The 15,887-nt window shown below is 39.8% G+C and overlaps 1 long non-coding RNA gene across 1 annotated transcript; it reads left to right on the forward strand.

Annotated features, from left to right (window-relative positions):
• Window positions 1–1,997: 1,997 nt before the first annotated feature.
• On the forward strand, window positions 1,998–14,784 carry LOC140699163 (uncharacterized). Its single transcript, XR_012077161.1, has 5 exons — window positions 1,998–2,246; window positions 11,548–11,637; window positions 13,466–13,607; window positions 14,388–14,486; window positions 14,580–14,784. It is a non-coding gene; the product is annotated as an uncharacterized lncRNA (long non-coding RNA).
• The last annotated feature ends 1,103 nt before the right edge of the window (window positions 14,785–15,887 follow it).

Genomic DNA, 15,887 nt, shown 5'->3' on the forward strand with positions numbered 1-15,887 from the left:
CATCAAACTGACGATAAAAAGTCATAACCTGGACCCAGGATTCTAATTCCAATAATATTAGTACTTGAATTTTACTTAAGAAAGGAAAAAAATATATAATAAGTGGACTTGACATTTTACCTAGTAGAGACTTAAGTCACGTCCACAGCCGAGATAGAATGTTACCAGATATAAATCATCTTCAGACTAGGAAAAATTCTCATCAGACTAAAAAAAAAACTTAACTGACATGTGACAAAATTAGACTTTTTCAGTACACATTTAAGCGTTAATTTTTTCTAAGGGCCCAAGGCTGTGACGGGCAATTCCGAGCCACTTACAATGAGACCCGGTGACTAGCACACATACAAGCAGATGCACAGCAATCAGACCTACTCCAGGTAAGTGATGTTGTGGGCAGTACCGTCTTTCTGTTACCTTCTATGATCTTGTTTCTTTTAGGCCTGACCTAACGTAATTCCTTTTATGACTCCTAACCTACTGAGTTCATGAAAATCTTCACAGCTGTGTACTGTGAATCACTCTGCTCCTGAAGAGAATGCAAATATTCAAGCATTTTTTGAAAGGATTGTAACTAGTCTTTGTACCTAGCTAGTATACGTGGTAAAATATTCCCTCTATGTATTTCTAAAATTATGATCATTCAAATTTGAATACGTTTTTGAAATAAATTTGCTTTAAGAGTAAAATATACTAAAATTCCAAAATTAGTAATAACACTAATTAAGGAAAATAGGGAGTAATGAAAAGAGCTCTGGCAACAGAAACAGAATCTCACTCTACAATCTCAAGTTTGACTTTTTAGTTGTGTGACCTTATGAACTGGCTTCACCTCAAAACACTTTCTCATCTGAAATAGAGCTAGCACTGCCCTTTCCTCTCTGCTGGTGACTGTTCAGATAACATGAGATAAGGTACCTAGCAGAGTACCTGACACGAAGTGTTCATAAGTAGCCTGCTTCCTTCATTCAATACAAAAGGCACACTCACATGAAGGTTTAGGTGTAAGGAAGCCTACACCTCCACAAGTCTGCATCAGCACAAAATACCACAGGTAGTTGGTTCCAATAAAAAAACAAAAACAAACAAAAACAGCATCACCCCCATCCCACGAACAATTCTGAGGGATCTGGAGCCAGACAAGGGAGCCTGCATGTGGTTCTGCAAGAAGTCCATCAGGGCGGCATTCACACAGACCACTAAAGCTTCAACAGGAAAAGTCCTCAGTCATTGTGCTAAAATCTCTGGAAGTCTTTATGCCAGCACGAGAACTCACACAGGGTAAAAGAGGGAATAAAAGTCAAGTTAGGCCCAACTCCAAAAGACTCCTTAAATAAATCAAGACAGCGATGCTGACTTATCCTTCCTGAAAAGCGAACAGTACCATGCCCAAACCCATTTAAACACTTCAAGATGGAGACATTCCACACCCACACTGGTGCCACTACATGCCTTTTAGAGAGCCTGTGCAGCGGAGCACCCCTGGCACCACGGAAGGTGCTGAACCAAAGCCGACCGCGGAAAAGGCAGGGGAGGGGGGAAAACAAGATGATGACTTCGGGGTTGTGCACACCAGCCTCTGAGGCCCGCTGTCCGGACCACAGCCGCCTCCTCAAGCATCTGAAGTAATTCGCGGCTTCACTATGGAGACATCAAAGAAAAGCCGCGAGGCCAGCACCCTGGGGCAGGGGGCCGCTCCTGTCCCGGGGGTCCCGGGGTCCCCGGGTCCCAGCCTCTGCCCCCGGGCCCCTCCCCCAGTCTGCTCGCCCAGCGAGGGCCGCCCGGGAAGCACAGCGAGTAACGCCCCGGCCAAGCGGCCAGGCCCTACCCGAGACCCCCTGCTGCGGTCCGGCCAGAGTCGGTGTCGCAGGTCGGGGCGGGTGCAACGGCCGCATTAGGCGAGACCAAGCGGGAAGCCGGGCGGGCGCGGCTGGCACGCGGGAAGCGGACACTCACCACACCACGCGGTAGGAGCCCTCACGGATGAGGTTGCTGGAGCGCGGCCCCACGTGGACCACCTGCCCGCGGACCATTTCGGGGCCGCGCCGCCGCCGCCGCCGCCGCCGCCGCCGCGCTGGGCTGAACGGTCAGCGGCCGCGGTTCAGCCCACGCCGCGCCTCCCGGAGGGACCGCGCCACTGCCGCCGCCTCAGCAGCCGCCTCGGAAGAGCTGCGGGACGTCGGAACCGCCGGCTGCTAAGACCAACTGCCAACTGCCGCTTGCCTGACTGAACAACCGGCGGGCCGGTAGGCAGAGGGAGGGGCGCAGCTAAGGAGGGGCTCTGGGGCGGGGCCGGGCAGCGAGCACGCGGATTGGCTCCTGTGGTCTGGGGGCGGGGCTGCGCCTCAGGATGGAGACACGTATGTGAACTCGTGTCCACACAATTTGTATTCTTTTTTTTTCTAGTACCAATAATTTTGCTGTGAACATTTGAATATCAGTTTTTTGGGGATCTATGTTTTCATTTCTCACAGCTGCATACCTGAGATTGTCATGGCTGGGTTATAAGGAAACTCAATGGTTGGCCTTTTTAGAAACTCCAGACTGTTTCCAAAGTGGCTACAACGTTTTACATATTTCCACTTGTAGACTATGCGGGTTCCAATTTAGCTCTACAATATAGGCAACACCTGTTATTGTCTGTCTTTTTGATGATAGTCATCCTCATGGTTCTGAAGCGGCATCTCCTTGTGGTTTTGGATTCCACTTCCCTAATATTGAGCTTCTTTCATATGCTTGTTGGCCATTTGTATATCTTCTTTGGAGAAATATGTATTAGCAATTATGTATTCTAGATAAAAGGCTCTTTTCAGAAATATAATTTGTAAAAAATAGTCTCTCATTCTGTGGCTTGTCCCTTACTTTCTTGAGAATGTCCTGCCCCAGGGCCTGGCATTAGCTCTTCCCTCTGCGTTGAATTCTCCCTGGACACATACGTGTTGGTCTCCCTCCTTCCTTCAGGTCTTGGCTCAAATGCCTGCTTGTCGGTAAGATCTCCCCGGATCCCTTGCAGTTATCACCCAGTAAGAACAGTGACGACAGCCCCATGCATCACCATCCGTCCCACCTCCCTGCCTCATTTCCCTTCACGCTTTTATTATCATTTCCATGTAAAGAACAGTCTTATGTGAATTGTCAAATTCTTAACTAAATTGAAAATTTCATAAAGGATTTTTTAACCAATTTGTTACTGCTGTATCCCAAACGTAATTCACTGTTTGTAATGCACTATGAATGCAAATGGAAGAATGAATGAATTGCATGAGAAACAGTAATATATTTCACTTTAGTGTAATAAACCTATGACTTTTTCCAAATCTGCATGTGAATGTATATGCCAGCATAGTTCAGTCATTCTTTAGTCAGATGATATAAAACTAATTTCTTCATTTTTCTTGGAAAGTAACCTTTGGCTTTGGAAGATTTAATAGAAAATAATAGAGGAAAAGCTAAATTAATTAACTACTTAATAAAGACTTAAATGTGGCTACCAGTGGTGCAACTTGTGCTGATTGAAGCTTGAGGATGGGTAGTTCCTGGGAAGGGTCATCATCTGCCACTGTGTCTCCCCTCTGAGTTTTAGGGAGTTTGCAAGTCCATGGATGCATGTGTGACCAGTCTGGGAGGTCACAGGTCTGGAAGGCTTGTCAGTACCAGCTTCTGCTCTTTCTTGGCCTGACCTTGTGTACATTGACAATCAGGTTCAGTCCTTGGGAGTTTTCTGGGAGTGTCTGTCTTTCCCTGGGACACAATTAAATAATTACAGCCTAATGTGGTAAATGCTAGGCTAGGGTTCTAAGGAAAGAACAGGATAGTTGCTGTAGAGGCCACAATTTCTTTATTTTGGGGGACCTGGGGTAATCTTTATGGCGAGGCAATATTTGGGGCTGTTCTTAAATGTTCTTATAAACTTAAGAGAAGAGATGAGAGACTTTCACAGTTCATGGAGCCGTTTGATCAAAGGCATACATGTGGAACGCTGTAATGTATTTGGGATGAGGACTTCTGAATTGGAGGAAGGTAATACACAGCAGACTTGGAATGGGATTTGGATAGGGGTTGACACTTTCAGAGATGGATGTGGCCATAGCATTCTGGAGTGGCAGTGAGATTGGAGAAGGAGAAATCTGCTTCTGAGACTTTTTTCGGGGCTGACCTAGATAGGAAGTGTTGCCTAACTGGATGTGGAGGGGAGAGACTGAACGAAGACTTCTTGCTTGAGTGTTTGGACCAGATTGGCATAAGCCAAGGTTGGATATTCAGAGGATGGACACTGGGGACATAAAGGAACAGAGGATCAATTGGTCACATTGATTTCTTTTCTTTTAAGTTTTTATTTTGAAATAATTATAGCATAACTAGTACACTGAGATCCTAGGTAATCTTCACCCAGTTTTCCTGAATGATAACACTAACAAAAGTGTTAAAATCTGGAAATTGACATTGGTATGATCCATAGAACTTTTTGTGATTTCGCCAGTTTCCCGTGCACCCGTGTATGTGTGTGTGCATGTATGCCTGTATGTATCTGTGCAGTTTTATTACATGTTGATTTGTGTAACCATCACTACAATCAAGATATAGAATTGTTCCACCTCTGCAAAATCTCTCACACTCTTTCCCTTTTCCTTTTCCTGATCCCTTGCAGTCACGAATGTGTTTTCCATCACTGTAATTCTTGTCATTTTTGACAGTGTTAAATAAATGGAGTCATATAGTATGTAACCTTTTGATATTGGCTTTTTATCACTCAGTACAATTAATTCCCTTGAGATCCATCCAATTGTTGAGTGTATCGAAAGTTCATTTCTTTCCATTGTTGAGTAGTAGTATTCCATGGTATGAATGCACCAAAATTTGTTCCATATATTGAGGGACATTTCAGTTGTGTTGAAGTTTTGCCTATTACAAATAAAACTGTTATGAATATTCATATATATTAACTTTTGTGTGTGGATAGGTTTTCATAACTTTGTGAAAAGTGACCAGCATTGCATCTGCTGTGTTGCATATTAAATGTATATTTAGGATGTATTTTTAAGAAGCTGCCAAACTATTTTCCATAATGGCTGTACAATTTTAACATTCTCAGAAGCAATGTATGAGATAACTAATTTTGCCACATCCTTGGTATTGCCACCATTTTAAACAATTTTAACTGTTTTAATAGATAACTATAGACTAATATCTCATTGTGATTTTAATTTGCAGTTTCCTAATGGCAAATGATCATCTTTTCATGTGTTTGTCTTCTGTGTATTCACTTTGATAAAAAAGATCTATGTCTTTTGCCCATGTTCTAGTTGTATTGCAGTGCTCAGCATCACTACTCTGTGCCACATCATTCTGCCTTGTTGCTGCTGAGGGGGAGGAAGCGACTACTGGCCCCCCAGACCCTGCAGGATGGAGGTTGGGGGAGGCAGATTGCTGAGTAGCACTCCTCCCACTAACCACACCTACCTCAGAGCTGCCAGGTCAGGCTGCATGTCCAGTTCTGCACTTGGCCACATTGATTGCACAAGGGGTTAGTTTTTTTGTTTTTGTTTTTTTTGGTTGTTTTTTTGGTTTTTACCTGGAGTAGGGCCAGTATTAAGAACAAGGTTTTTTTCTGCCAGATGTCCTTTCCCTGTCCCTGGGCTAGAGGTGGAGAGATGCTTTATTTACAACCCTTATATTCTTATGGTTCCAGGTCTAGGGTTCTCCAGCACCTCATCAGGGGTGAAGGGGGAAAGAAAACCCAGGAGCTTCACCACTCATCACGTTGTCAGCTTCCTGGCCAAGTCAGCCTTCCCTCCATTTTTCATAGCTTTCCAGTTTGTTTGTGGTCTTAGTGCCAGGATTTTTAGTCACAAGAAGGATTGTCAGCAATGGAGTGACTTCATCTTGGCCCCATGTTGGTTTTTAAGGACCTGGGCCACTTCAGGAAATGGTCTAGACTCAGTAGAGCTTTGTGAAGTGACCTCAGCCTAGGGCCATTGACACCAGGAGATGATGGATGAGGGCTTGGGAGCCACTCCAACTTTGTCTGAACCTTGGCACCTGTGCTTACTGGTTGGGACTTAAGACTCAGCTTTCTCATCGTACAAATGGGGGTGATGCTGTTGCTGCTAATAATACCTCTGTCTGTGACATTAAACATTTAGAGCAATTTGCAGGATACCTAATCGTTACTAAGGGCCCAGTAAAACTGAGCTGTTGCTTTATCTATAGATGAGATTCTTGGCTCTAAGATCATTTTTGGGCTTAGTGAGAGTAATCTAAATGAGAACAAAAGCCAGATTACAGGGATTCAAAAACCAAGCAAAAGATGAGGAAAGAAGTCTGTGTACCTTCAAGATATTTTGCTGGACAAGTAGAGAGAGGGTTGTGAAGGGATTCAGGGAAGTGACTGGGGGAGAAAGGAGTGTGAAGTTTAGATAGGAAAGAATAAAGGACTGAAGAGGGAGAAATAAAGAGGTAAATTACAGAAAGAGCCAGGTTGCTGCTGATGCTGCATTTAATACCCGGTATAAAGAAAAGAAAACTTCCATGAGACCAGGCACACTCTCCCCTGAACCCCGTCCAGCAAAGAACCCAGTTCCTGGCTGTCATCACTGATGTCACCAAGTATGTTAACCTTTACCACTTCCAAATCAGACACCCACTAGAACTATCGACCATCAATTCAGCTCCTGGTAGTCACTGTTTCTGTTGCAGAAAGGAGAGAAACAGAGGGAGAGACTGAATGAGGAGCTGGGACATCAGGAATTTTTATATAATAAGCTCCAGTCATTTATTATTATGCCATCAGATATTTATTAAGCATCTGCTTTATTTCAGGCATGTGCTCTACTTATGATGATGACAAAATAGACATTATCCTTGTGCTTATGGAGCTTTCCTTCGAATGTGGGAGTCAAGCCTTATGTATTCATGCACAGTTGTGACACGTGCTGTGAGGGGAGGGAGTTTGTACAGTGGGGCTATATTACCAGGGGGATTCTGCATAGATGAAGAAGGTAAGGAAAGCCTTCCCAAGGTAGAGAGATTGGAGCTGAAATGAGGTAGTGGGTACTGTGGAAGCTGAGAAGCATGGGGAATGTTCTAGACACAGGACACAGCATTTATGAAAGAGAAATGTGAAATGTTTGTGGAACTGAATGAAAGCCTCCAAGAACAATGTGTTCAGCAAGTAGAAGCAAGACCTGAGATGGGAGGTGGAAGAAGGTGAGCCATGCAGACATCATAGGCACCCAAGGTCTAGGGTGTTATTCTAAGAATGCTGGTTAGCTGTTACAGAGTCATAAGTAGATTGACATAGAGTACACGTTCTGGTCCACGTCTTTAAGAAATAACACTGTGTGCCCTGTAGGACTTATATTAGAGAGAGACACGGATGGCTATGAGGAGACTAAGCCCAGTATCAAAGAGGCAAATTGAGAGAGGAGATAGTTTGGACAAGGGTTACGGCCGTGGAAATGGAGGGAAGTAAGTGAACTGGAGATTAGTGATGCATCAGATGCGGAGGCAAAGTAGAGAGAGATGTTCAGATGACTCTCAGCTTTGTGGCTGGGTGACTAGTTTCCAGTTTCCAGTAATCAGGATCACTGAATATTTGGGGGAAGAAAACATGAGTTTATTTTTAGACTTTTATTTGATCCAAGATGCTTCTTGGAAATGTTGAAAAAGTAGTTGCCTGTGTGGATATGATGGGAAAACAAAGGCTTACAATGGAAACAAGGGCTTCAGCCTGGGCAGTGAAGACTGAGGAGGACTGCAGAGGGGTGGGAGGAATTCCAGGACAGACAGTATAGTACTGTCATCAAAGGGAAAACTATTGGGAGGCAAGCCTAAGAGTGAGAGGCGTGGTGGTGTGTGAGGAGAGAGGCAAAGATTTAAAGATTAGATTTAGAATAGAAATAGTACGAACATTATAGAAACTGAATGAAGAAACTGGTAAAAGTCTGGCCTGGCACAGTGTTTTCATCAGTATCCCTTAGAGCACTGGGTCCTTGGGAGTGTTACTGTCATGTTCTGTCTCTGTCTCTCTGTCTTTCCCTTTTTCTCTCTCTCACGCACAATCATGTTTCACGATGGAGTAAGTATGGGGATCATTCTTAAGATGAAACAGTTTGTCAACAACATAACTTCTAAGAGTATTTGTCTAGGATTGTGAGTCTCAAGGTGGACGGCCCATGCAGCAGTACTTACCGACACTCAAGGATCCATGTCCACGTTCTCTGGAACAGCACTGGAGAGACACTTGCTGGGTGTCATTAACAGACTCGGCCACAGAACTGTGCATCAGTCCCTCTCAACATCCTCCTTACCCTCTTGACCCCTGCTCCCCAACCTTCTTTCTTGCAAAGTTACAGTTTTTCTCAGGTGTTGAAATAGCAGGGTTCATTGTCATGGTGTTGTGGGTTTAGGGCAGTGGAGGTCAAAATATTTGGTGAAACCAGAGATGACAGCCTGGAATCTGGATCCATTCCAGCCAGTGGTTGGGTGAATAGTGTGTCTGGGTGTTGGGTGGGATGAATCTTTGGTAACCAGTGAAAGCCTCCGACTTAGCAGCAGGGGACTAGTTCATTTACAGGCAAACAGGAAACCCTCAGAAAAGGATATTCTGGAAGAAATGTTCTGCAGATAATCAGGGTGGGGGTGGGAAGGGGTGAACAGTAAAAGAAAGGAAGTAACTGAAAGATAACCCCTGTCCTGGAGACTGAAATTATTTAATCTTAGAAGGTATGCGAGTGAGATTTGGAGAGGGAAAGTTTATTTAAATGTTTAGAACTTGGAAATTCCTTTATGTTGGTAATTGATGTGTTAGTGTGTAGCTACTTTGCACATAGCTTTGGCCATAAGGGAAAATGAACCTATTTCAATAAGTAACTCTCATCACCACTGATATGGCAGTGAGATCACTAACATTCTCTTCGTAGAGGGTTATATACAGTTTCAAAAAGCCGAGGAAGAAGATCACTATATAAGGTTGGAACATATAAGAGTGATATTATGAGTAACTGGGTATTTTGTGAGGTGGGATTTTGCTGCAGTCAGAAGCCCAGCAATTATCTTGTTATCTCCAGTGCCTAGTGTAATGCCTGGTAAACAGTCAGCTTTTGATTGAATGGGTGGATAAATAAATAATCCCTCAAATTCATTTTTTAAAAAGAAGAAACAGAGGAGAACACGAAACTGTATTAACTTTGGAGGTCAAACAAAGCCAAAATTATCCAGATGACCTCTAAGTTCTGGTATGAATTTGTAGCACTAGTTTGACATAGTTGATGGTTGCTGATAAGATTGAGAAATTGGGGGTTTTAACAGGTAGAAAATAACTGACTTTTGCTTGATCCCACATGACTTGCAAGGAGAAAGCTAAGATGTCAGGCAAGAAGAAACAGCTGGTTTTGCTGTAGCAATGAATAGCAGAATATTGCATATTTGATTAACATTAAGTTGTAGTTCTATTTTGTAACTTCCTACACATATGTATTCCTGCATAAGAGATGAATGATATGCACACGAGAGCGTTGTGTTGAATGAACGTATAGATGAGTGAATTCACATGTACCTTTGCTGGACGCAGCCTTCTTATTTCTTAATCTATTCATATCCTAGTGTTTGACATGACCAGTTCTGTCTCAAGCATGCATAGGTATCTATTTAAGATTCAAATTACCTTCATAAGGACCCTCATTTTACTCTAGGATGATGGTAAACCGTTGGCATTATCTGTATATCATTATGTACTCTATATTTCTTATTCTGATTGTCTTGTCATTAACTTTCTCATTTTACCTCTTTCTTCTCCCAGGACATGGAGGCCTTCTTTCTCTCTATTCAAATACTGATTTAATTTTTCCATGTTTAAAGAAAAATTGCTGAATTCTAACTACATACAGTCATCCCTCAGTATCTGCAGGGGATTGCTACCTAAATCCCCAGATGCTCAATCCCTTAAATAAAATTGTTCATAGTTTGCATATAACCCACATAAACCCTGCTGTATACTTGAAATCACCTCTTGATTTCTTATAATTTCTAATACAACATAAATACTATGTAAGTTGTTACTGGAGCACAGCAAATTCAAGTTTGCTTTTTGGAACTTTGTGGAACTTTACACTCAGTATTTTGGATCTGTGTTTGGTTGAATCCACAAATGCAGACCCCATGGATACAGAGGGCTGACTGTACCATGAACCATACTGGTCACTAGGACCACAGAAATATACAGGACATAGCCCTTCTCTCCAATAAGCTCCAGTCAGTAGAAGAAGCAGACATATATGTGTAGCACCAGTAAGACATTGTAGTAAGCACAGAACAAAAAATATAAGGTTCTGTGTTATTGTGGACAGAGACTTGTTATAATGAGGATCAAGGTGGGCAAGGCAGGCTTTTTAGTGGAGGTTATGCTGCAGCCAAACCATCTCCTTTACCTCTCTGTCTGTTTTGTTGCATTCCATTCCAAAAGCCAAATGGATGAAACCCTCAGAAGATAATGTTGATCTGTCATCAAATTTTCTTTCCCTGCTGAAAGAAGCTTCCTTTGAGGAGCTACTCTTTGCTAGGTAATCCCATTAACAGAAAAGCCTGCATTTCAAATCAATCAGCGAATACAAAACACAAAATAGCTTTGTTAGAAATCTCTCAGGTTCTATCATTTACAGCAGTTTATGGCTGAACTGCCTTTATCTTTAAGCAGCAAAAAATGTTGAAGGTATTTTAATTTCTGAGGACTAGACTCAAACCCAAGATATGGTGATCGACTCAGACTTCTTTATGCACTTAGAAAATGTAGGATTTTGACTGTTTTGAAACATCTTTGTGAATTACAGAGATAAGATTGAAAATAAAAATCATGTAAATTCTCTGTTAAGAATAAATTCTGTGTTTTTTGAAACCTATAAAATATTCTGGCTTATGTTAAAATGCAGAGGATCCTCTCCTATAAAGAACCAAACTTAGAGCAACTGATTTTTAGCTTAGGTTTTAAAGGGTGAAAGAGGAAAGTTAGAAAGACAAGAAGCCTAGAGCCAGTTTTGTGTCGAAAAAATATTTGAAAGAATCAAAATCTTTTATTTTTGCTCCATGACTTAATAATTAAATCGTACTTTTCTTTTTCCAAAACAAAGTCAGAAACGGTGATTGCAATAGTTAAATAAGTAATTTTTTCTTTAAAAATGTTATAACACCTTTAGGATCAAATTACTTTCAAAATTAACTTGATTTCTTTCTGAATGAGAAATACCACTTGAAAATGAAAATCTTGCATTCTAGAGAGCATTATAAACAAGGGAGCAAAACTGTAGTGTTTTAAAGCATTCTGGAATAAATAACAATTTTTTTTTATTTGGGCACATCACTAATAGCCAATAACATTTGGAAGATTTTGAGGTGATCTGGTTTGCATTAAACATATTTAAACACTTTTAAGTGCATCATGAATTAAGTCAAGCTTTACCTCAAACAGATGCTAAAAATATCAAAATTTATAGAGTTTTCCTGTATTTAAGATCATGATTATCTAACAACCACTTAGCTTTTGTTTTTCCACAGAGCACAATGAGATGAACTGGAAAAAATGGAGGAGAATGGTCGGTCTGCGAAAGACATGTAAAATGCCAAGTCTCTGGACAAACCTGAGTGGTGAGCACATCATAGGAGTCTGTAGATTGCATCCAGGCTATGCGTGGGTGCTTTCCATTCGGAAAATGCAGTATCTTCTGTGCACACATGTCACAAATGTGAGGATAAATGTGTTTTGTACATTGTGTTTTACCTCTTAACTTGGTTTCATCGGGCTTCTATGAAATGCCACACACTGTGCTTTCCCAAAATTGGAGAAGACAGCATCCTTGCTTAGAACACCAACAGCATGTAATTTTTTGTGATTTTTTATGGTTATATTTCTTCAAATGCTGTTTATTTGCATGATACAGATTTTCATAGGAACTTCCACTTTGTCAACCTGATAAATCACATTTCTTCAAAAAAAAAAACTTTCTTCTAAACATATGCTAGCTTTTGAATAGTTTTTAACAACTGATTTTTGGATTGAAACAAGTAGTTTTTGTAAATGTTACTCATAAAAATGGATCTGAAATAGAGTGTGAGAATCATAACTGTATATGAATAAGGGATTTTTTTGTATTGGTAAATATATCTTATTCAATCCTCTGATAAGCTAAATTTCATTATTTTAAATAATTAAGAAGTAATCTGAATAAAAAGTAATGAAGCAAGAAACAAGATTTTTTATAATTTCACAAGAGCTATGCAAAATCTTCCTGATTTCATTCGTTCTCTGTAAAACACATGTAACTATAGTTATATAGTTATATGTGTATATAGTTAGTACTATTTGTATACCCACGTGGATGGAGCTGTTACTCCAATCACTCAGAATTAATTTTTGCTCAGGATGCCTATCAGCAGGCATTTACTACATGTTTTGTTAATTGATTCAGGTATTGCTAATCAGGTCACTGATTTACAAGTTAGGAAAGACAAAGTCAAGTTGCTTAAATCATTTAACAAACAATCTTGTTTCTTAAAAATGTATCACTTTTATTATCATAGCTGTACATATACTGTATACAGATATGTTAGTAGTATAGAATCTATTACTATATGAGTAATCTAATAGATATATTATCATGTCATGTCAAAGATGATTATAAAGCGATGTTGCTCTTTTTATCAATGGGGGGAAAAAGTCCTGGCTGAATATTGTAGAAAACAAAGCTTGTATTACAGAGTGCATTTTAAAAATATGTATTAGGTTTCACATCCAGATTTTGAGCAATGAAAAAGAATAAAAATTAATGTCTCTAAATGTGCCAGAAAGAAGATGAACATCTTTGATATGAAACAATTTTACATTTTTCTTTAGAACTACACACATTTTGCATTATTTATAGCTGCCTGTATGTTAATTTCTACATCTCAATTGCTAATGTGATTTATAATATGTATTTGCTTTTTTCTAACATTTTTATTGATTTATAATCAATTTACATTGCATCAAATTCCAGTGTAGAATCCAGTTTTTCAATTATACATGAACATATATATATTCATTGTCACTTTTTTTCTCTGTGAGCTACCATAAGATCTTGCATATATTCCCCTGTGATATACAGTATAATCATGTTTGTCTAGTCTACAATTTTGAAATCCCATCTATCCTTTCCTACCCTCTGCCCCCTTGGCAACCACAAGTTTGTATTCTATGTCTATGAGTCTATTTCTGTTTTGTATTTATGCTTTGTTTGTTTGATTCTTTGCTTGTTTGTTTGTTTTAGATTCCACATATAAGCAATCTCGTATGGTATTTTTCTTTCTCTTTCTGGCTTCTTCACTTAGAATGACATTCTCCAGGAGTATCCACATTGCTGCAAATGGTGTTATGTTGTTTGTTTTTATGGCTGAGTAGTATTCCATTATATAAATATACCACATCTTCTTTATCCAGTCATCCGCTGATGGACATTTAGGCTGTCTCCATGTCTTGGCTATTGTAAATAGTGCTGCTATGAACATTGGGGTGCAGGTGTCATCTTGAAGTAGGGTTCCTTCTGGATACATGCCCAGGAGTGGGATTCCTGGGTCATATGGTAAGTCTATTCTGAGTCTTTTGAGGAATTTCCATACTGTTTTTCACAGTGGCTGTACCAAACTGCATTCCCACCATCAGTGTAGGAGGGTTGCCCTTTCTCCACAGCCTCTCCAGCATTTGTCATTTGTTGATTTTTGAATGATGGCCATTCTGACTGGTGTGAGGTGTTACCTCATTGTAGTTTTGATTTGCATTTCTCTGATAATTAGTGATATTGAGCATTTTTCCATGTGCCTATTGATCATTTGTATTTCTTCCTTGGAGAATTGCTTGTTTAGGTCTTTTGCCCATTTTTGTATATGCATTTTTAAAAAGCTCCAGCTTACTTGAAATAATACTTAACTTTTAAATTTTCTTCATGTACATACTAACAAGCCTCAGTCAGACTCACTGTTGGAGTGGTACCTGTTGGTCCAGCTGTGCAGAAATGCTGGAGAGAGTTTGCCTTTTCAGTTTAGATGGTAGTTATACTTTTAATAATAAAACATAAAAAATAATGAGCTAATTTCTGATCGAGGAGGGTGAAAACAGGAAAGTGTACACAGTTGAGACTCCACCCTGAAACAGCTGTGCTTCCACTTGGAGATTAGGTTGGAACAGAGGGGAACACAAGGTCTTCTGTGCTATTAAGCTAAAGTAATGCGAAACACAGAATTTCACCTTTCATTCTAAATATTCTCATCTAAATATGTGGATTTACTGGAATTAATTTTATTTGACACTGTATATGTAATAATTTGCAAAATCTATTTCTACTTACTTTGGCCTTTCTGCCTAGGAAAATAGCAGAAGCCTTTTGTCGTATATTGTTTCCTATTATCTGCACAATTTTGATGAGGTCAGACGGTTTTACATAGAGTCGTGTTGTTCTTCACTGGTGAGCGATTTGACAGTGTGTGTCATTGTTTTGTCACTGCTGCCATTGTATTCTTCTCAATTATTTGAACATCCTGTTCTTCTCACTGATTAGGATGCTGGAAAGGAACAGTGTGTGTTTCCACTGCCTGAACACCAGGACCACCTTCAGACCTCACAAATGAAGTTTGAAGATTTTCCAAAAGACCTCAGAAAACTAAAGAAAGACATGAGAGGTAATGTACAGTCTTAAAGAAACTCATGATTGTTATTTATGCTTTTTCAGTGAGAGGACAGACTTCTGTCACATCATTGTTAAAAGATAAATAATCCCCCCACCCCACCCTTGGTGCCCCTGCCCAGGATCTTGTGGCTTGTGAACTTGCCTGGGAAGAAAATATTTTCTTTCACATATTTGATCAAAAAACACATGCATGTGTAATGCTTTATTGTTAGTTGAGAAGCGTTATATCAAACCATTTTGAAGAGAGTTTGAAATTCTTTGAATTTGTAAATTCAAAGTAATATATAAAAGCAAATTATTTATGATTTTTTTGTGTGTGAAAAAAATCTGTTTCATCCCCTCCCCCCTTTTGATGAAGTACAGTTGGCTTACACTATTTTATTAGTTTCAGGTGCACAACTTAGTGATTCAGTTTTTTAACATCTGACAGACCGTACAAAGTTATTACAGTGTTACTGACTATATTCTCTATGCTGTGCCTTACATCCCTGTGACTTACTTATTTTATAACTGGCAGTTTGTACCTCCTAATTTCCTTCATTTTTTTTACTCATCCCTTTAATGTTCTTAACATGAGACTTCTTGTTATGGAGTTGAGACACCTCACCTACCTATTTAATCCTCTTTCTAACTATTTAAGTACAGAAAGGAAGTGAGTAAGTTTATGTGAGATTTTCATTTCATGTCTCACTTGATAAGAAGAGGCTTGGTTACTGCTGCCCAGAAACAAAAAAATGATAAAAAATTTTAAGAGAGTCAGTATCAGTGCTGAAGTGTTTATTCAAAGATATTGATCTATACTCAAATTTACAGAGTTGTTATATTCCAGTTAGAGATGTTTTTATATGGATTTAAATCAACATAGTAACATTATATAGTCTGCTTGTAGTTTGTAAACACTCAGCATTTATTATAGGCCTGATGCAGTATAGGTATTTGCTAGGTGCTGTGGGTACCCAAGGATGCAGCCATAGCTGTCCAGGGAGGGTGAAGACTTGTCATCAAGATGCTCCACCTTAGAGCCTCTAATATGAGTGCTCATTGAGCCCTAGAATGACTGCCTTGTTTTTTAAAGAATAACAATTAAAACTACATTATGTTTATGTAATGCTATGTTACTATGCATTTAAGTATGATTTCTTACAGCAATACAAAACCTTAACCATTCATGTATAATAT

Source organism: Vicugna pacos, chromosome 11 (genome assembly GCF_048564905.1).
Source record: "Vicugna pacos chromosome 11, VicPac4, whole genome shotgun sequence".
Classification (NCBI taxonomy): Eukaryota; Metazoa; Chordata; class Mammalia; order Artiodactyla; family Camelidae; genus Vicugna; species Vicugna pacos.